Source organism: Drosophila ficusphila, unplaced genomic scaffold (assembly GCF_018152265.1).
Source record: "Drosophila ficusphila isolate 14025-0441.05 unplaced genomic scaffold, ASM1815226v1 contig_198, whole genome shotgun sequence".
Taxonomy (NCBI): domain Eukaryota; kingdom Metazoa; phylum Arthropoda; class Insecta; order Diptera; family Drosophilidae; genus Drosophila; species Drosophila ficusphila.
The window spans coordinates 11,739,592-11,762,986 of NW_025064092.1; positions in this window are offsets into that span (position 1 = coordinate 11,739,592).

Here is a 23,395-nt window from a genome sequence, read left to right on the forward strand (position 1 = left end):
GAAAGCAGCAGCCACCAAACGCTGCTGCTGCCGCTGCCACTGCCACTGCCGGCGTCGCTGTTGGCGCAGGCGTGGACTCCCCCGGCCCCACTCGCTCCACCTTTCGCTCTCTCTGTCGCTCTCTCTCTGTCTATCGCGATCGGGCATTAGAAGCGCCGACGCCGCCGTCGAAGTCGCCGCAGCGTCGGCAGCAAACGAAAATGAAAACCAATAGACAAAACGTACAAAAAATACTGAGAGCACACAAACAGAAACACATAAGCACACACACACAACCGATGGCGAGCAGCGACGTCATAGTTATGCTTTGGCAGCGACGTCAGCAGAGCCACTAGGCTCGTACACTCTCTGTTTCCCTCTCTCTTTCACTCTCCCCTTTTACAAGCAACCCCCACCCTACTCCCCCATCCAACTCCCACCCCCTTTTCCGGCCATCGGCTAGAGTTCATTGCAATCGCAATTGCAACTGCAACTAAATTCTAGCTACCACTAAACTTCACTCCCCCATTCTCCCATTATCCCACTCTGCCACTCTGCCACTCTCTCCCCCTCGCTCTCCCTCTGTCTTTCTCTTTTGTAGCTCCATCTCTGTTGCTCCCTTATCTAAGCATTGCATTCAAATTAGAATTCACACACCAGCAGCACAAGTTGCGCATGTAGCTGTGCGAGTTGCATATGTTGCTGCTGTGTTTTTGTTGCTCTATTGCTGTATTGCTGTGGACGTTGACCGGCGAGCTTAAGGGTGAAAAGGGGGTGGGCCGAGCAGGTTGGAGCTCTGGCATTGCTAGTGAAAAGCTTTCCTAGCTCCCCCAAAAGCTCCCACTCTTGCATGCTAACTCCTATTCCTCCTTCCACTTCGTGTTTTTTGTCGGGCAAAACTGTGCCATTGCACTTTCAACAAAGTAGGTGGGGCGGCTGGTGGGCTGGTGGGTTGGGGGCAGGAGCCCCACAAGGGGGCTGCCCGAGCAAAAGCTCTTGCGGGGCACACACTTTCCTGCCGCCAAAAGAGAGCGAGCGGCAGAGGCAGTTGCACTTGCAGCATAGATTGTTGCTTCCTGCTCGCGCGCCATCCCGCTCTCACCGAACGGAGTTCTACGATCAGCCGCCGCAGGAGAGAGGGGGACGGACCCGAAAGGGGGGAGGGGGTGGAAATGTGTGGGGAAAGGTAAAAGTTAATTTGAATTAGAGCAACGACAACGACAACGACAGCGACAACGACGGCAGCCACTCAACAATGGACAATGACAAACGATTGCGCAACGTCGCAACGAGCGAAAAGCACGGCGAAGCGAAGGAAAAGCGAGGCAGTAATGCCAGCGAGAGCAGCAACAGTGGGAAAACTAACAGGGAGCAGGACGAACGGGAAAACGGACAGAGTTTAACGGACAATATGGGAAATACGGACAGAACGGACAAGAGTTCCAATCAGACAGCTCAACTCGAACTGGAAGCAATGTCATCGGTTGCGAAATGGTCAAAAGAAATGCGGCTTATATCTCGCCTTATGTTACTTATCTATTTACTCTTTACTTTTCGCATCGCACCTACACCACCACACACACACGCACACGCACACACACAAACACTCACCCACACCCACACTCTTCCTCTAATGCCCTTTCCATACGTTCGTTGACCATTGTCTGAAAGCACTTTCGATTTCAACTGCTGCCAGCAGCAACAACAACGGCAACAACACACAATAATTGTTTGGCGCACATTTCATTTCCTTATTGCTCACTGACATTTTGCTTTGCACTCACATACACACACCAAAACACACACACTCACTCAAAGTCAAACTCACTCAGCGCAAATGGCTTACGACTTTATAATGAGCAACCTAGCAGCGGGAGCAGCAGCAAATGTGTTAAGACCTGATCCCAACTGCTGTTGCAGCGGCAAGTTGCAATGCCAGGAAGCCTTTGGCCAACGTGCTGCCTCCCCCTGCCTCTCCCACTCTGTCAAAGTGAAAGTTTATTGTTGTTGCTGCTGCTGCCATTGCTGCTGCTGCTGCGCGGGGTTCTTGAATCACGGATCGCTGGCGCGAGAATGAGACGGCATGCGGAAGTGAGTGCAACTTGCAATTGCAGACCCGCTCTCTCGCGCCCGAGATCTTGCTCTCCGAAGAGAGACGTCGATCGCCGGAGAGAGGGAGCACCGTTAACCGTGCTTCGGCTCCAACGAGACTTGTGCTTGTTGCAAAAAGAGGGGAAAGACACTCACCGGACCACAAAGCCGGGCCAGGCATAGCTGGTTTTTGTTGTTGTTGTGCTTGTTGTTGCGGTTGTTGCTGTTGCGGTTGTTGTTGTCGTTTGCCTGACGTCTTGGGGCTCCTGTTTCTGTTTGCTGGGCTCGGCGAGTTCTCCGTTTCTGCCGCCGACTCCACTGAACTCCACTCTTGCTTTCAGTGGCCCACTACAGCTGGGGGCTGCCACATTGCTTGCTGGTTGCAACACTCAGTTCTCGAACTCACTTCAAAAAAATATATGTCTTCTGCTGTTCTGCTGTTCAGCTGGCTGGAGCTGTTTTCCCGAGATTTTCTTAGCGCGCCTTTAGAGCTGCAAACCACGAATCACGAATCACGAATCGAACTGAAGTCGCAGCTGCTGGGCCAAAACTGAAGCCAAAACAAAGCCCGAACCGCTGCTGAGTCGCCGTCGCCGTTGGCAGCGCTGCACTTGCTCCCCACTCTCCACTCCCCACTCTCCACTCTGCACTCCACAGTCTACACTTCCCACTCCCCACTCCCCACTACCCACTCCCCTCTCACCTCAATCTTGTTTTTGATTTTGTTTAATTTTTTTCCGCTAAAGTCTTGGCTTTGACTTTTCTTTGATTATTCATTTGCAATTTTTGTGCAGTTGCGTGATTAACTAGGGATTTTTGCTGTGTTTTTGGCTTGGTTTTTGGTTTTTGGGTTTTGGTTTCGTTAGGCGAATATTACTCATACGCAGTGTGTGCGCTTCGGATTCGGATTCGGCTGCGACTGCGACTGCCACTGCCACTGCTGGCTGACGGATATAACGGAAATGTGCAACTGGCAGCCACCAAAACAGCCGCGTAGCGAAATTGTCAAGCAGACCCAGAAACCCAGAGAACCGAGAACCGCGAACCGAGAACCGAGAACTGAGAACTGAGAACCGAGAACAGAGAACTGAGAAGTGAGAACAGCGGAGAGCTCAGAAGAGAGTCGCTGCTCAAGAAACCCAACTAACTAACACACTAATCGAAACAGAAACAGAAACCGAAACCGAAACAGAAATCGAAATCGAAAACAAGAGCCCACGAGCTCTGCAAGCACAGCAGCAGCAGCAGCAGCAACATCGGCAACATGCTCGTGCATGCACATACATGCATACAAACATATGTATGTAAGCGTGTTTGCGGATTGATATGTGGGTTTTCCTGGCTGCCCCAAAAGCTTGCTGGCTGACATGCACGGGAAAACAGTTATTCTCCTTTACTTATTGGCATTATTTGGCCCGCATTTCGCATCGATCGGACTTGCATATGTTGCACAGACCTCTGAAGTTGCCACAAGCATGGCTCTTGCTCCTGTTACTTCTGGCTTGCAGCCAATGTTGCTGCAGCCTCTACCAGTGTTGCTGCTGGGGCAGCTCCGGCTTCGGCTTCAGATTCGGTTTCGGCTTCGGCTTCGGCGGGTGTTGCTACTGCTCTTGGCCACGACGGGTGGCTTCTAACACTCGTGCAGCAAGTGCACATGGCCCAGAGCTTTGCGTTCTCTCTCTCTCTCTCCCTCTCTCCCTCTCTCGCTCTCTCTCTCTCTGTCTGGCTATGAAACGCTTGCATCATGGCCCTTCCCTTCATTCCCCGCTCCCCTTCTGCAATTCGCACTGCACAGTTTGCAGTTGCAGTTCGTCGTTCGCAATTGCCTAACCGAATAAATATGCCGCCCCCCTGCCACCCCCCTGCCACCCCCGTGGGAAAAGCAGCCCCCTTTGCAGACGCGCCTGCATGGCATCTAGAGTCAACCAACTTTAGAAGGTCATGTGGACTTAGCGCAGCCGAATATCCTTGGCTGATATTGGAAATGCATATAGCTTAAATGTATATATGTCTATGTGTATGTGTATGTGTGTGTGTGTCCGCCGAGCACTCTGCTCGCTCGTCTGTTTATTTGTTTGGCATTCGTGGGCTGGGTTGCGTGCACTTTCCATGCAGTTTACTTGCAGGAATCGACTGGGCCAATTGTCCAATTTGGGGGCAGGAGGGGCGCCTTGTTTGCGTCGTCATGGATACGCGGACATGTCGTGTGCGGGTGCCACTGGAACCCTTTTCCTTCCCATCCATCCATCCATCCATCCATTCAGGCTGCTGCGTCCATATTGCTCCAAAGATATCCCTGCTAATTGGCCAGATTGCCATGTGCCATGTTTTAGCTTCAGTTAATTGATTTATTTTCGACTGCACATTAGAAATTGGAGGGGGCTTATTATTATCCCATTCCCCGCTTATCAATATGCCACCTTGTACTGGCTTGTGCCGCGTTGAGTTCCGCGGGCGCTCGCATCGAACCGGGGCACTGTGCCACATGTGGCCGGTGGTCCAAACTGCCGCTACAAGTGTGTTGGACTCTAATTGCCAGGCACGAGGTTCAACAACTTTCACACCGAAATCCTTGAACGCCATTTGCATAAAGCCCCAACTGCAGGCTGGGCACCAACAACAAAAATAATAATAATAGCAGTGGCAATAGCAACAACAACAACAACAACAACGACAACAACAACGAAGGCGCGAAGCAAACAACAAGATTACGTATACGCCACCATTGCAGCAGACGAAGGAGACTGAGAGATGCAAAAAGAGAGGGAGAAGGAGAACGAGGGAAGGAGAGAGGAAGAGGAAGAGGACGAGGGCAGCAGCAAAAGTTTATAGTTTTGTTTTTGTCATTTCTTTGGGTCGCGAGCTGAAAGGCGAGCTATTGAGGGCAAAGTTAATGGCACTTTATTATTTACCTGTGCACGTTCTTCGTTTTCCCCATTTCCCATTCCCCTTTCCCTTATTTTTCTATGCTCTTCATTGAACGCCAAAGAGCCTCCCCGCCGATTCGCAGATTATAAACTCCATAAACTTCATATTCATATACAGCATGTATGCATGTATGCATGTACATACATATGTACCTATGTGTTTTGTTTGATGGCGACGAGAACATGCACGAGCTGTTTGTGGTTCATTGCATTCATTTGTTCTGATTTAATTGGGCAAACACACATTGCGGCAACGAATGTCAAGTGAACACCGAGTTCACGGGAAAGAGAGAGGGCGATGGGCGATGGACAGAGAGGGCGCTAGCAAGAAAAGTCTGTCTGGAAAAGTGCAAAATGCTGACAATATTTCTGCCGCTGTTTGTTTGCTTCTGTTTTACTCGCACAGTGTTTCTGGGTCACACACACACCTCCCCGTCCCCGCCCCTGCCCCTGTATTGGTGCACATGTACGAGCAGATCTCTGGTTGTTCGTTCATTCGGTGTTGGGTGTTGGGTGTTGGGTTTAGGGTGGTGGGGCGGGGAAACTCTACGTACGACGAACTCACCTGTTGTTCCCCCTATTTTGGCCATAAATCAAAGCCAATCTCTGGCTGCACTCACCTTATAAAACGAAAGTCCAACGCTGCAAAAGAAATGCCTGCGTCATTCCCTCTAAGAACTGCAATTAGAAGGAAGATCGCAAATCAGTGTTACATCCAAACATAGGTGATAAATGTGTTACTTCTAAATAGATTATCAGCTACTTGGCTTAGCTTATAAGCTACTCTATGTTGAAAAACTCCTGAGACCTGCAAGTGCGTCGTTCAATAGATCTTGCTCCAGTTTCGATTCGGTTTTTTGGGGGCGATAGTCTTGCATAACGCCGATATTCTATACAGTCCCATACAGTCGGTGGTTCGGGCGAACTGGGTGAGCGTTTGTCGGTCAAGTGAGGTGCTCTATATGGAACCAATATGGAAGCGCTGCCACATAGCGATACCCATTATCTCGGATTTCCCCGAGGAGAGTGCCGTGGGGTGGGGGTGTCGAATTTCCCGCCCAGTCGCCCCCTTTCCCCCACCGCTCACCACCTCTCAAATGCTCGTTTCGTTTTAGATTTTCTTGGCCTTCTTCCTCAATGGTACGTATGTATTTATTTAATATTTTTTGTTCTTTTGGTCTCCTTTTTTTAGGTCAATTTTGACAGTAAGTGACAGGCGGGGCAACAACAACAACAACTGCAGTTGGCCAGGGATCGATTTGAGGCGGTGGCAATTTGACTGAGCATCGATGATTTTCCACTCCCCCGCATTACTTTTCCTCCCTCCCGTTCCCGCTCCCTCTCCCCCAAGAACTTGAAAAACCGCGTGGGCTCTGATGAATCCAACAGTCTGGAAATCTGGAAACAGAGGGCCACAGTAACAGAAAGAGTTCATCTTAATTCAGAAAGCCTTAACCCCGCAAACACAACCCTTTCTTTTGGATTCACAGTTCGCCAGAGACCAATGGCCCACATATTTAGCCCATCTTGAGTGGCTTCCTATTTTTGGACCAATTCCGAAAACCAATAATCCCAGTCCCCTGATCCGAGGTCCCCCGGGAGATAAGACCCATCGATCTTTCGCCTGCGAGACTGAGAGACTGGGAGACTGGGGCTGTGGCAGTGTTCGTCATGCTTTCGGCCGGCTCTATTTATGTTTAGCTGGTGACCTATATCGGCCGCCCCTCCCCCTCCCCGCACCACCACCCCCTGAAGAGCATGTGCCGCCCCTTAATTGCTTACAGGTACGAGGCATTGAATGATCTCGGTGCTGTCTGCTTCTATGTCTGTTTCTACGCCTGTTGCCCTAGCTTTTGGTTTTGAGCAAACACACACGCACACTCAGACAGCCCACAAAAAGCCACCCCACCACACACACACACACACACTATCTGCGTCGGGCGACACCTTCAACACATCCCTGGACGCGTATCAAGTTGAAGGTTTATTTTTGTTTACAATCATTTTTCGGTTTGTTTTTTGTTGCTGCTGCTTTTGCTAACAATGAGCGGGCACAAGAACAACACACACACACACACACAGCACAAGCGAAAGCGGCACACGGCTGTTGTACCGCCCCCGCACCCCAGCAAGCCCCCTCCCTCCCCTCCCCCTTCCCCTGCCCCTGCCGCATGCCCCATGCCCCCTCGATCGTCGCCCGCACATCCAAAAAGTAGGTCGCCAGCGTTTCGAAATAGAGGAAAAAAGTTGTTTCCACTCTTTCTCTTTCTCCGACATCCACCCCCTCACCCACCTTCGCCTCACCACCCCCGCCCCCTCGAGAATTTTGTGTTCTTTGAGCTTTATCTTATCGGCCGTCATCGGTTTCTGAGTTCTATCCCCCAAAAAAAGCCGAAAAAACTAACAGTGTTTAAACAAAAAATTATTTCTTCGTTTTTTCCGTGTGTGTGTGTGTGTTTGTTCATATTCTTCGCACCCGGCGTAAAACATCAACAGAGAAAGAAGAAAGGAAAGAGAGAAAAGAAGGAGGAGGAGGAGGAGAAATGGGGATCGACGATCAACGATAGACGAATGGGAAATTCCCTAAGCTCAGCTGCTTCGACGGTTAGTGGGCTCTTCCTCGAGTTTCTTTGCATAACCCGATCTATTTGATGGCACGGAAAATACTCGGAAATCTCGAAAGATTTCCAAGCTGCGTGTTTGAATGAACTTCTCGATTATGGTCGCGAAGTGCAACCCCCAGCTGATACTCCCGATCGTAGGAGAGTGCGTGTGTATGTGCGTCTCGCTCACGCACGAACGCAGAAATAATACATATTTCAGCGATAGAGCGAAATAACAAAATATACTTATAGACAAATAAGTACCAATACAGACGCCGCACTCGGAATCTGGGTCAAACTTTTTACGTGTATTTGCGTAGCTATCTCTGCGTGTTATTCGCTTCCCACCCCCCGCGCTCTCCACTCTCCACTCTTCACTCTCCACTCTTCGGTCTTCGGTGTACAATCTACAATCGACTTCCCGCTATTATTAACCATAATTGCACAAGAGTCTCTCTAATCCCGCAGGGAACTTGCCCTTTCTGCACATTGTTTAATCCCTTTCAGAGATAAGTATTCTATCCCATATAGTTCTTATCCGAATCCAGGGTGTACCCTCCACTTTCCTTATGGTCAGGGCCAAAACCCCGACCACTAAGCTAATCCAACTCTGCTTTGGATAGCTTCTTATAATGATACTGTATTCCATATAGCATATAATATATATACTATATATACACAGACACGGACGCACTGCGATCTGCGTTGTTATTTATACTTATATCTCCAACTGCGCATAACGGAACTACCGCCATAACTATATTTTCTGATTGCCGATCGTCGGGGTATATTGGAACTTAAGCAAAGCAAGTTCATATATTTCTAAACTACAACATTATCCAGCAACACGTGTAACTAACTTTCAACTATTTCACCTTTGTAATTTTGGTTTTAGTAAGGGTCTTTGTTTTTCAGTCAAATGCAAATAGACAAAGCATCTTCTCGTGGAAAGGTTGTGTTCTTAAGTGCATTCAACGGGGGGGACACCTGGAAGCTGCATCTGCAACTGCAACCGATCCGACGGCCCACGGTGCGTATGCGCAGTGCAATGTCGGCGGCCGCTGCTCAAGGATAACTGCTGTCGCCGAGATGCCGTGACATATGCGCCAAGAATGCGCCATAAAAAGCGGCTAGTCAGCCGAGTGGAGAGCGGGGAGTGGAGAGTGGAGAGCGGGGAGCGGGGAGTGGAGAGTGGGGAGAACAGCCGTGATCGGGGGAGTACATGTTTACTGCTCGGAAGATAGGCGGCTGGGGAGCGGGGGCCTTGGGGCTCGGACTCGGGGGATCGGCAATCCCAATCGCAATCGCTATCGACCGGCGGAGACGACGGGGGCGACTCCGGGCCAGACTAATGCAAATGCAATTAACGGTAGTTTATGCTAATTTCAGCATTGAACTTAACACCGAACCGGAGAGGTGCGAGCGAGAAGGGGCTACCGCTAGTCGATATTCTATATTCTATATTCGAGATTCTAGATTCGCGGCGGGAATGCCAGACAGGTAGTCAAAAGTCGCCCAAGAACAGCAGCTGGCGAAAGGCAAGCCTCTGGCTGCACGGAAAGAAAACTAGAAAGGAAGCTGGCTGCGTCGAGCGGAAGCTTATATACCCTTCTTCCGATGACAGTTTTCACGAAATTAATTTATTTATTTATTTTATATTACTGTTAATGAAACAAAATTACTTTAAAAGGCACGCCACTTAAACATCTGATTAAAATTATAAAAGTAATTAGACAAGTTATGGAAATATAAATAATATGGAAATAATATATACCTAATGTTAATATAATGCAAACATAATGTTAATATAATGTTATTTTAATAAAATGTAAATGTAATGTTAACTTAATGTTAATTTAATTAATATGGCCACGTCATCCATAATGATAATTTAAAATTTTTATCGTTTTCTTGCACCTATAATTTCCAACTGGTTCTGGCTGATTCTTAGTGGGATACCAGTGGATTTTGGTCAATTTCTCAAGTTCTCCGGGATGACCGGCAGTTTCTCTGAGAAACTCATTCCGGTCTCTGGAAGTGTGTGTGTGTGCGTGTGAGTTGGTGAAGTGGTTCCAGAGTATCCGGCCGACTCCTTCTACTGGAGTCCACTCCAGGATGCAGTGCATCATGGGTCGGCTCCTCCTACTGGAGTCCACTCCCGGATGCAGTGCATCATGGCCGACCTCGGCTTGGGCTTTTGGATGCCAGGTGACTTCCCGCTCGGTGTGGATCAGGATGCAGTGCATCATCACTTGACTTGGCATGGAGCTGTGTATATCCTCCTGGTCGGATTGGGGGATGCACTGCATCATGACCTGACTTGGCATGAACTTAAAGGTGCCCGATACCTTCCTGCCTGGAGTGGACTTCAGGATGCAGTGCATCAAAAGCGGAAGAGGTGAGTAGCAGTTTTTGTTTTTATACCCTTGCAGAGCAAAGGGTATTATAATTTTGGCCAGAAGTTTGCAACGCAGTGAAGGAGACACCTCAGACCCCATAAAGTATATATATTCTTGATCAGCATCACGAGTAGAATCGGAATACGTCTGTACGTCTGTCCGTCTGTCCGTCTGTCCGTCTGTCCGTCTGTCCGTTTCTGCCTAAACTAGTCTCTCAGTTTTAAAGCTATCTCGCTGAAACTTTCCCAAAATGTGTGTAGTTATTGCACGCAGTATATAAGTCGGAACGGGCCGGATCGGCCGACTATATCGGATAGCTCCCATACGAGAGAATGAAATAAAAAATTCTTACTCCGTTGTTTTTGATCAGATCGACTTGAATTCTTCAAGATGGCGTTTTCTAACTGTTATTGAATTTCGGATTAAATTTGATCAAAATCGGATAACTCTATCATATAGCTGCCATAGGAGAGATCGAAAAATATATATATAATTAATGGAAATAAATTGATAACATCGTTGTTTTTTATCCCACGAGCATGATTTTTTGAATATAAAGTTTTTTAACAACGTTTATATTGAGAAAAAAGTTTCATAAAAATCGGTCGTCTATATCTTATAGCTGCCATAGGAAAGATCGAAAAATCTATATAGAAATAAGGGAAATAAAATTATAACATCGTTGTTTTTCATCAGACAAGTATGATTTTTGGAATATAGAGTTTTCTTACGACTCTTGAATTACGAATTAAATTTGATCAAAATCGGACAACTATATCGTATAGCTCCCATATGATCTATAGTCAAAAATATGGAAAATGAATAGAAAAATCGTCTTAGCTTCGATGTTGTCTAGCCTTTATGAGTTTTGTTCGACATATTTGATGACTGCAAGGGTATATAAGCTTCGGCTTGCCGAAGCTAGCTTCCTTTCTTGTTAATTATGTGATGACGTGGATTTTTGTAAATGTAATGCAATTAATTAATTAAATATTTATTTAATTTATTTTCAGGTTCTTGGTTGTGCATGTGGCAGCTTGCAGAAAATAATTGATGACACCATCTGAATTGTAACTTGGAGTTGGACATTAGGATGCAGTGCACCAAGTTTTTTTTCGCAGTGAGTACATCAATTAGACGGTAAATAATTAAGTTATTAATTTTATGATAAACAAGAAAGGAAGCTAGCTTCGGCAAGCCGAAGCTTATATACCCTTGCAGTCATCAAATATGTCGAACAAAACGCATAAAGGCTCGACAACATCGAAGCTAAGACGATTTTTCTATTCATTTCCCATTTTTTTGACTATAGATCATATGGGAGCTATACGATATAGTTGTCCGATTTTGATCAAATTTAACTCGTAATTCAAGAGTCGTAAGAACACTCTATATTCCAAAAATCATACTTTTCTGATGAAAAACAACGATGTTATCAATTTATTTCCATTAATTCTATATATAATTTTCGATCTCTCCTATGGCAGCTATATGATAGAGTTATCCGATTTTGATCAAATTTAATCCGAAATTCAACAACAGTTAGAAAATGCCATCTTGAAGAATTCAAGTCGATCTGATGAAAAACAACAGAGTGAGAATTTTTTATTTCATTCTCTTGTATTGGAGCTATCCGATATAGTCGGCCGATCCGGCTCGTTCCGACTTATATACTGCGTGCAACAACTACACAACTTTTGGGAAAGTTTCAGCTCGATAGCTTTAAAACTGAGAGACTAGTTTGCGCGGAAACGGACAGACGGACAGACGGACAGACGGACAGACGGACAGACGTACATACATATTTCGATTCTGCTCGTGATGCTGATCAAGAATATATATACTTTATGGGGTCTGAGGTGTCTCCTTCACTGCGTTGCAAACTTCTGACTGAAATTATAATACCCTTTTGCTCTGCAAGGGTATAAAAATACGATTTAAAAAAGGTTAGCTTTTTTAACAAAGAAAAGAGCAACAGTTAAAGATCTGAAAGTATTCAAGCACATGAAAGAAATTCAAAAAGTAAACTTCTTCAAACAATGATCTTGAAAAACACGAAAATCAAACACAATTAATAATTTAAAAGAACAAGGGAGACATTGTTTTAATAGGTATAGTTAGAATAGTTGTAAGAATGCGGTTTCCGGGGATATAATATATAGTATGCTGATATAGTAAGCTGATACCACCCAAATGGACTGGAGAACAGGCTGCAAAATCAATGATCAATAGTACCCTCTGCAAGGGTATAAAAAGTGTGTGTGAATGCAAGCTCAGAACATCCACTTCCGCATCCACATTGGGTTCTACCTCTGTTCTAGTTGTGCCCCCCTTTTCGCTCAGTGCACTGCAATCTCGGCGGAGTAAGCGGAGTAACTTTGGCCTAGACCTAGCCAAATAGCCAACTGCCAGTCAGCCAGACAGATACAAATAGCCCCGAGAATTCCGAGCTGACTCGCTTCGAATCTTGATCTTGATCTCGTTCCCGTTCCCGTTCCCTTTCCCGTTTACGTTAACGTTTTCCGTTTTCCGAGCTGCGTGCGAGTGGTTGGCATTCGAACGAGGAAAAGTGGGAATGGTTCCCAAGTAAAGGTCAGCTCGGAGCCGAGATTGCTTGCACCCCGACATTGTCTCGACATTGACAACGACAACCTGTTCCCGGTGACTTGAAGAATGCCACACATCGCATCACATCCAGGCATCTCTGCAGCCTTGAACGGTTTTGAAACCAATTATCGGACTAACTAAGAAAAGGTGACTGTTCCCAATGAGCATCCTTAACGCCAAAGGAACCCAATTGAAGGGCAATCTAAAGCTGAAATGTTTCACAACGGGGTACCTCGTTACTTTATTTCTACCTCGAGTTTGCTGTTTGGAGAGCTGCTCTGCTCCAGCTGCCTTTCCATAATTGCATTTCAGAGCTCACAGTTTCGGAGTGCAATGACATGTGATGCCAAATCAAATCAAACATCTGCCCCGGGTTTCCAGTTTAGTGGCCCATTGAATAAGCCCGAGAAATTTGAGTGGTTGAAGTAATTCTCATCTGATTAGAAATACTCAAGGAAGTTGAATTGAATTTAGGCATTTACAAGCAAACACCTCTTGTTTCATGTCAATCCAGTTGTGACCACGCGGCGTATGAGTAATATTCGGGAATTACATGATTATCCCCGAAATAAGAAACCCAACCGCTTGGCAGTGAATACAATTTGCTGAAATGCGCAGCGTGCACTCGCAGGCATGCATATATATGATATATATGTATACCGTTATGTACCGGATGCTGGCTCCTCCCTGCGTGGCATGAACTTTACAATTTGGCAAGGACACGCCGCTGCAAGGGAAGTGGCAGGGATTCAGGGAGGCAGGCTGGCAGGGTGGCAGGCGGGCGGTGAGGCAGGGTCGGGGCCGAGAGCAGAATCCGTTCAAATTTATAGATTGAACTTGCACTTGGGCGCAAAACAAACACACACACACACACACATTCGCACACATTCGCAGCTGCAGCAGCAGCAGCAGCAGTAGAAGCAGAGCCAGCGGTCCGAAAAAAGGGGCATGGGGCATGGGGCTTGTGGCAAGGGGGCTTGTGGCAAGGGGGCTTGGGGGCGGACTCGGTGGCAAGGCGACCAAGGCGACCAGCGTGCAGCGCTGCACAAGCGAACAGCGCCTGGGGTAGGTCAGGTCGGTGGGAAAAGCTCGCTGCCAACTGCAAACTGACCTGCCGCAACGGGGCGACTGTTGGCCGAGTCTCCGCCTGCCACAGCCACCGTTAGTGCGCAGGTGCCGCAGGAGGCGCCACTCCGCTGCGCGCTTTGCAGCCTGACACCCTGGCAGCCTGGCAGCTTGCAGCTCCAAGGCAACACGTAAGCAGGGGTTCAACGCACCGCCAAGGACATCCAATCGCCCGACAATGCCTGCTGCACATGACAGCCCAGCCGAGTCCTGGATATCGGATGTACTTGCCTCTGTATGCGCCGAATATATGGTTATGGCTATGTGCCATCCATATGCCATATGCCATGTGCCATGTGCCATGTGCCCATGTGATTACGCTGCTGGCGTAAGTGTGTCACTGGCATTGACGGGCCAACTCCCGAGCTGGAGCTTCCCCCATCCTCCATCCCCAATCGTTTATCCTCCATCCTCCATTCGGGAATCCTAGGAAGAGGATCCCCATTGATCTCGGAGTGCAGTCGCCACTTTTCCAGGTGAAAGGAGGTCTGGTCTGATCAAAAGAGGAGGAGGAGGAGGAGGAGAAGGTTGGCACACAAGTCACTGGAGTCTCGTGGGCGAAGGCGGAAGTCGGATCGTGATTGAATCTTCTTCTTGAGTTCACCTCCTCTTCAGTGGAATCCCATCCAAAGGAGAGGTTCGGAAATCCCCAACCCGGGTTATTCATTTCCTCAGATAAATTGACTATTTTTTTAATGTTAACAGTTTTGCAAACAAAAATTGTATCACAGTTTTGGTTTCACGATCCAAATACCATTTAATCCGAGTGCTTAAGACTCGGCTAAGATTCGGTAATCGAATTAATCTATAGTGTAACCTCAATGGTTGCTGAATGCCCGATTTGCACTCAACGATTCTGTGAATCAAATCAATTCGTATTCAATTTGAACGATTCAATTTCAACGCTTTTGCATGGGCGAATTTCGGAGTCTTGCCTATTTTCGCGTTTTCGCCTCTTCCTCGCCCTCTGTGTAGGTGTAGGTATGTGTGTATGTGTGTGAGTGTGGCACACAGGCATGGGAACAACCACCCACACACACACACACACATGCACAATGGGCTTTGATCGTTGTCGTTTGAATTTGTCGTGCGTTGAATTCAAGCGCCAAGTGAAAGTTGTTCAAATGTTTATTATGGTTGTTGTTGCCTCTTTTGTTGTTGCTTCTCTAGTTGTTGTTGTTGTTGTTATTATTGTTGAGCTGTACTTGTTATTGTTGCTACTCGCTTTATTATATTTCTTTCCTATTTACTATTTACTAACCGCCGTTGTTGGTTGCTGGTTGTTGTTAGTTGTTGTTGGTTGTTGTTGCTGTTGCTGGTTGTTGTTGGTTGTTGTTGGTTGTTGTTGGTTGTTGTTGCTGTTGCTGGTGGGGTGTCATGTCTCCGCACATTGCGATGATGATGAGCCCGCTCATTATTGGCCATATAATATGGTCGATTTGAGAGGCGGAAAGGAATCGAATCCCTACTCTTCAACAACTGCCGGGGAGCCCCACTTTTGTTGCCACTTTTGTTGCCACTTTTTTAGCCATTGCCATGGTCACTTCGTACATAACACTATTTTTTTTATTCGAGCGCTGCCCGCTCGCTCGGCTGTCTCGCATTTTAAAAATGTAATTGTTGAAATGCAAACAGCAAAAATAATAAAACCCTAGCACACCGTTTTTTGCACTTTTTTAACACTTTCTCCTTTTGTGCACGCTTTTGACATTTTAATTGCTTTTTGCCCATTATCCGGAAAAGGGGGCGGTGGCGGGCAGGGTACTTGGTGGTGCTGGTGGTAGTGGCAGTCGGACCGGGGTTACAAGTACAAAGAGATCCCCGCAGACCGAAGACAAAGGCAACAGCCCAACCTCCAAACCTCCGAACCTCCGAAAAATGGCAACACTCCCGAAAAAACTCCCCCTCGAAAGCAGAAAAAAAAAACAAAAATCCAGCCGAAAATCGAATTGAATACCGCGCCGCGATTTCTGACTCGTTTCACCTCCAGCAAAAGCAAAGTTCATTGACTTGCAGCAAGGGGGCAAGGAATCAAAGCGAGGGGCTGTCACATGGGTCCGCCCCTCCCCCCCTCACCTCTCGCCCCCGTCTTTCTCCCCCCATTTTCCTTTATTTTTTTGCGGGGGGAGCCAGCAAAGATTATGTAACATTTACCCACTAACGCCAAAAGCAGCAGGAAACCTAGAAAAACGAAGCCAGCGAAACGAAAACGAAATGAAAATGGGAAAACATCACGAAGTTTATGCTGCATCGATGCGGGGAAAAACATGCACTCAGAGAAAAGCTTATAACTTTCATGGAAATTGGCGATAAATTCGCAATACACAAACACTTGTTTTTATGGCGATGGAAAACTCTTCTGTTTTCTGTTTTCAGTTTTCAGTTTTCCGTTTTCCATCCTCTGTTTGCTGTTTTCTTCGCGTGTCAGTTGCAAGTCCTCAACTCAAGTCGACTCAAGACTCAAGTCCCAAGCTCCAGCTGCTGCAGCGATTTCCCAATGCCCACCGGCATCCCCTCCCCCTCCCGCTCCCTCTTCCCTCGTTCATTGTTGGCCATCATTCGCTTCCTTGTATGACATAAGATTCGCCTAACCCAAGCAAAAAGCCAACTGGTGGGCAGAAAGCGGAGGAGCGGAGGAGCGGAGGCGATCTTTACCTCCACGAACGGATCGAGGTGTAACACACCACTACACCACCACCACCAAGACCACCTCCCCCTCCCCCAACTGCCCCGCCCCGCCCGTCGATTGGGGCAGTGTTTGTGCCACATTCCAGTTTCTGGCTGGCTTTGGCTGGAAAATCCCGTTTTTCCCATTCACTGATTCGATCAGGAGGCGTAATGAAAATGGAAAAGCAAGAGGAAAGAAACCAAAGGCTGTTCAAGAGGCCGAATACCCAGATGCCCTAAGAATCGTCGATGTGGCGATATAATATACTATATAGTATAATGCAAGCTATATCCAATGATAACTATAATGCTTTCGGCATCTCAATAGTCAGCATTTCGGAGGCACTTCCGTTTGAACATATTGCCATAGATTTTCTGCCAGATCTCGTTTGCCACACGATGTTGCCGCTTTAATGTGACGCCACATCCCATGGGCAATTTGTGGGCAAAAGCCAGCCATTTCCGAGCCATGACCAAGTCAACAATTGATCGAGTGGGCTTCGCTTTTCGCGCCGCTCGGCAAGAGTATTATGTGAAAATGAAAACTAACAATGCCAACTGAACTGCAGTTGCAAAGGCAAAGCAAAAAGCAATAACAAAAGCAAAAAGCAATAGCAAATGCACATTGCAGCGTTGCACCAAAGTCAGCGCCATCGTCATCGTCATCGGCGTCGTGCAACGGCAACTGGCGAGTTTTACTTTCGTTTTTCCTCACGTAACAGCAGCAAAAGGAAAATGGTGTTAGCAGGCAATGTTACCGTTACGAGCCAGCAGAAAAGCGGGGGGAAAAGCGGGGGGAAAAGCGGCGGAAAAGCAGGAGTTGCAACTGTTGCATGGCGATCAAATTCGAATGGTGGCAAGCCAGCGAAGCAGGAAGCGCCGCGACCAGCTTTGATCCCTCTCCCTCCGCCTTCCCACCGCCACATGTGGCAGCGGAAAATGGGGAAAAGCGCGGGGGCACAAACAGACACAGCAACAGACACACACATACGTAAATTGATGCCACGAATCGCAGATCGCTGGCTGCAATCGGATCCCTCTTTGCATTTCCTCAATCGTGCTGAGCCAATTAAAATCGAGTTGCCATCAATGAGCATCGTAGGACTTGGCTCTTGAAAATATCTAATATCTGCTAGGGGGAGTTTACCCTCTGAGCTGAGCTGAGTTTGTGAATGTGGCTTAAATGGTTAGAGCTTCAAAATAGAACACGTAGAACCCTTGATCCAATCTTTTATAAAAGTAGTAAGCGTTCAAGTCAAGCCATCACAGATTAATCTGAGTTACCATTAGTTTGCAGGGAACTAGTTGATTAAAATAATTAAAAAAAAAAAATAATAATAATATTTTATGTTATGTAATGTAATGTTAAATACATTCCTGATGTCATGTCATGATTTCATGTCATGAAGCTTGCACTGATTCGCAGGATGCCATGTAGAACCCTTGATCCAATCTTTTATAAATAAATAGTAAGCGTTCAAGTCAAACCATCTTCAATCTGAGTTTACAGGGAACTAGTTGATTCAAATAATATGTGTTGAAATGTTAAATACATTTCTGATGTCATGTCATGATTCATGACATGAAGCTCACACTGATTCGCAGAAAGCAGGATGCCATTATCCCAAGGAGGTCAGTAAACATTTGGCGAGTTCGAAAGGCATTAGTTTCTGCAATGCCATCAGTGCAATCCTTGCCGAGCCAAAGCATTTTAGGTCTAGGGCTCCCAGGCCCCGCTAATCATGGCCATTTAGCACGGATCGCAGGCAGGCAGGCAGCTGGCTGGCGACGTAATCACCTTGTGAGCCAAGTTTGGCCAAGAGTCCGAGGAACCAGAAAACAGAAACCAGCAAACAGAAACTGCACCACCAGACAACGGGCATCATTAACATTTGGCATGGCAGGGAGGAAAATGCGAAACCCGTTTTCCACGGAAAGCGAGGCAAAACAAAAATTAAGTCACCGGCAAAAGCGGCGGCGAAAAGAAGGCGGTAAGGCGGTGAAAAGAAACAAAAAAAAGCGAAAATGCAACTGGAATCGCAAGAAGGCAGCGCAGCCGATTACTTCATCGCCGTGAACAGAGAGAAAGTGTCAGGAAAAACGTTGCATTAAGTAAGGCTGGAAAACTGCAAGCGACGATCGCAAGCAAGATGGCGTGTTAGTGCCCCTCCCCCCCCACTCCTTGCCTCTCCCCTTGCAACATTGCATGGGAGGCCAACAATTTCCCCATTTCCCATTGCGGCCAGCGCTTGTTGCAACTTCAGCCATGATTATGTGGCATTAACTTTTGGGTTACGCAACCCAATGCGGCCCATGCAGCAATGCAATGGAAATTGCAAATCATATGATGCACCCCTCGCCCCCCTTCCCCTTCCCCTGTGGAAGCCACCCCGTGGCACCGCAAAATGTGTTGCGCAAACGGAGTCGGGCAAGAAAACGAGCTGCGGCGCTGTGGAAAAACGACGTCGGCGGGAAAACAAGGAAAACAACATCGCCATCGACATCGACATCGACGACAAGCTGGCAGTGAGCGGAGTGTGGGGCAAGTGGAGCAAGGTGGAAGGGGCGACAGGGGCATTGGGTGACGGCGATCGTCGTCGTTGAACGTGAAAAGCGGAAAAGTTTGCAGCGGCTCTTGTGGCACATAAAGCGTTCGACGCGAAAGGAAAATGATATGGCGACAAAAAAAAAACAGAAAAAAATGGAAAAAAAGGGGGGGGAAACGGAAAGAAGAGGAAAACGGACGGTAGACAATCGGAGAGCAGCCGAGTGGAGGAGGTTACCGAATGGCGAAGGAAACTGTAGTATTATATAATGCATTTTTGTTAGGGAGAAAAGTCAGTGCCAATAAATCATCTTCTTTGAGGGGCAAACAGTGAATATATATACATAAATGCATGTTATATAATACTAATACTTGTTTTTGTTTCAAGTAAATGTTTAAATATAATTCGAACAAATATTACTCATACGCAGTGTGGTCTTTATCTATAGGAGCTATGTATTTAGAAGTCAAAACAATTTTAATTGACAATAATAGTGTTTTCTTTTCAAATTTTTATTGCATATAGCCAACTAGAAGTTTAATTGAAATCGGTTATCTTTTGGTGCAACGTGTCGTATGAGTTATTCATATAAAAGATTTTTGTTGGGGAGGAAAATTCAGTTCCAATAAATCATCTTCTTTGAGGGGTAAAAAATTCATAAATGCATATCGTTTAATTTTATGTATTTGTTATTGTTTTAAGTAAATGTTTAAATTGAATTCAAGCAAATATTATTCATACGCAGTGTGGTCTTTGTCTATAGGAGCTGTGTATTTAGAAGTCGAAATAATTTTAATAGACAATAATAGTGTTTTCTTTCCAAATTTTTATTGCATAGAGACAACTGGAAGTTTCTTTGAAATCGGTTATCTTTTGGTGCAACGTGTAATTCTCAATAAAAGCTTAGACTTTTTCACTAATTCATTTCGTTCGTTTTTTCGTTTAGAATAAGCCAAAAGATAATTAATTGTACAACATTTATAAGTAGTCAAGAACAGAACATATGTTTCCTATAAGCTATAAACTATATATCAAAATTAACCATACAGGATTTCTTGCCTTCTTCGACTTACCTTTATTTTGTGATCCTGCTGAACTTAGTCCTTCCTCCGCCTGGCATGTCTGCAACGAGAGCGAAAGAGATGGACAGCTGTATTAAAATGCATGCCTACGTGCCATATGCAGTTATAGCCCCAACACCACCCCCTCCCCACTTTTGTTGATTTTTTTTCTAGAATTGCATTTCACTCTTGATTTCGTTTTCGATTCGGTTGCACTTCGTGTGACGTTCGTACTTCGTGCGGGGAAGAAGAAGCAGCCGACAGCTGGATGCCATTGTGAGAGTGCGAGAGCTGGAAAGAGGGAAAACTGTAAAAGCTCTCGCAAATGCAGCGCTGCTGACGTCGCTGGGCTATGTTATTCAATAGAGCTTCAAACGAATGTGTGTGTGTGTGTGCTATCTGCCGCCATCGCAACAAATGCAGCAACAAAATCACTAGCAAGAGCAACAACAGTGCCAGCAAGCTTTTGCCATGGTATTGTACGTTGCCTATTGCCACTGCATCGCTAGAAACGACCTCCTACAGGTCTTTGACCCACTACTGAGCGCTCTCTTGCTCCCTCTCTTCGCTCTTCTTGCTCTCTCGGCTCCCCCCTTTCTGGCGTTCAGCTTTTCATTTGCACGTTGATATTTCCCTCAGCTGGTGTTGCTTTTGGCTTTGTTCTCTCTCCTCCCCTCTCTCCCCTCTTCTTGCACAGTTGTGTTGGTGCTTTTCTTTTATCATCCATGTCTCTCCACTTGCATTTTCTATTGATGTATCTTTTCGGGGGTTTCTTCGCTTTCCTTGGGTTTTCCATGTGTGAAAAACGGTGGTTCTGCGGCTGGGTGGTCTTCTAGCCATCTGTGAGATCCTCGGGCTTCTCTGGTTTCTAATGTGGGTGGCCATGCTTCCGGCTCATTTTCCGTTACTTTTTTTGCTGGAAGTTTTCCTAAACTATGTTTCTATAATCTCCGGACTGCCATTAACAAACAATTTTAGTAATCATTCTGTTTTTTGGATAATGAAGATACTTTTCCAGGGAGTGACTGGTTATGGAGCTTGTTTTCGGCTTTAGAATTAGTTACTTTTTTGTATGGAACTGCTTAGTTTTTCCCCACTGCAGTTTCTGGATCTGGGTTAGTTTGCCTACCAGTTGGTACCTTCTTCCGTCTTCGGGCGGCTCTGCTTTGTCTCAGCCAGCCTTTCTTTCCTTTTCTTTGGCCTGTTTGCGTTTCTGAATTAACTTGTGGGCTTTAAGCCACCGGCAGGGCGAGTGGGGTGTGTGGCCCCCGCTTAACCCCCTGCCCCTCGTGGGTGTCAGGTGGCACAGGTGAAGCACGTTGACTTGTCTCGGCCATTAGAAACTGGCGCAGCCTTCGACCATGTAACCACTTCAACTGATATGACACACACACGCTCTCCAGAAGAGCAGAGGGAGAGGGGCAGGGGGGCCGAGGGAACCAGGACTGGCGATAGAGGCAGAGACAGAAATAGCGATAGCGACAAATCACCGCATTGCTCTATAAACTTTTAACCCAATTCTTGTGCCTTATTTACACAGACGGCGATGACTTTACTTTCATGCCCCTTCTTTCTTGTGGCCACTTCGTCGGACGCCGCTCTCCCCCTTCTGAAAATAGTTTTGGCGCTTGTTATTTATGTGGCTCGATGCAGTTCGAAGTGCTTTTCTTTCTTCATTAATTTTGTATTTTTAACTGCAGCCCAAACGAGCAAGAAAGATGGAGAACTGGCCAAGGAATAGGAACTAGCGACAGCGACAGAGGAACTTACATTTTGCGGATGAAACATTACAAAAGGGAAAAGAGCTTATACATAAATGGCAAAGGCATAAAAACCCCTGGAAAATGAAAGCTCCTTTGCGACTTAGTAATACATATATTGCAAATCCCCTAATGAAAAACACAGAAAAGTCAATAAATCGTTTTCAGCACAAGACTTTGTGTCAAGTTCCTTGGAGTGCTTATCAGAGAACTGTAGACAATAACAAAATAATTAAACAGAACTAGGTTCGCACTCTCTGGCAGAAAAATGAAATATGCAGTGCGAGAAGGGGCTATTTGTGTTCAAAGATTAGTTTGTGAACTTTACAGGGTATACGCACTCATTCCGGATGAATCGCGCCATTGCACTTCAAATTTATCTCTCACTCCCTTCCCTCCCCTCTCCCCCTTCTCCGTTAGATACTCCGTTAATCCTGCCCAGTCGTTCTCATTCCCCTCTTTATCTTTGCTCATATCGCTCTTTCAATGTTAGAGAGAAATAATAACGCCAAGGCAAACATAACGGAGCTTATTGCGATACCCTGCAAACAAAGCTCCATACATACACATGGTGAAGTGAAACTTCGAGCCAATTTGTAAAGGGTATCAAGTAGCACAAGTTGGAATATCCCACCTTCTACAAGCAAAATAAACGAGTTCTATTCTATTTGCAATTGGCCCATAAGTGGGGTCGAGTATTAGTGTTGCAGGAGACTTCAATTTTGTCGCCATTCTTCAGATTGCAGAGTTAAGCAAGGAATGCCTCAAAGTGAAGGATAACTATTGGCTATCGTGCATAGTAATTGCGGGCTCTGCAGCCGTAGGGTATTTTTAAGTGCGGCCTATCATGCATTTTTGATGCGATTAGGGGTTGGGGGTGCGTGCTGCTGCCTTTCGAGTATTTGCTTTCCTGTGAGCGTGTGTGTGCGTCTGGGGCCTGTATTGCAGTGCATTGCATTGCCCCCCGCTTCGTCTGCAACTGCAACAACAGCAGCAACCAGCAACTGGCAACAACTGCAGCAGCAACTGCAACTGTCGAGTGCCGACTACTGCCCTACATTCAAGGCAACGACTCTGAGATAAGCACACACACGCACACACACACACTGCCTCCAGACGGGGGGTGGGGCAGTGCAGTGGGTGGTGATGGTGGTGGTGGTGGTGGCCACGTGGTGGTGCAACGCAACTGCCACTGCCATTCAGCTGGCAGACACTTCTGTGGGGCATCCAAAAGTTGGGGGCAGAGCACACACGAACGAAAAAACATGGTATGGTGCTTTCAAGTTCCAGACTCTGGTTCCTGCACATACGTATGCACATACATACATATGTAAACATACATATATGGTACATATATGTAGGAACACAAGCACACATTCCCCCGCGTCTGTGTGTCTGTGTGCCTGTGTGTCTGTGTTTGTGCGGACGCGGGTGTATTTGTGTAGACATTCTAAGCGGTCATAGTCCCAGTAAACTTTCGCTGGCTGCATATTCAGGGGAGTGGGAGGCAAAAGGGGTGGGGGAGGGGGAGGAGGGGATGAACGTGGGGAAGGGTGTGGGGATGGGTGCCACGGGGAAGCGAAGTGAAGTAGTGCCGCAATAAGCAAACAGAAACCGAATAAATTGCTAC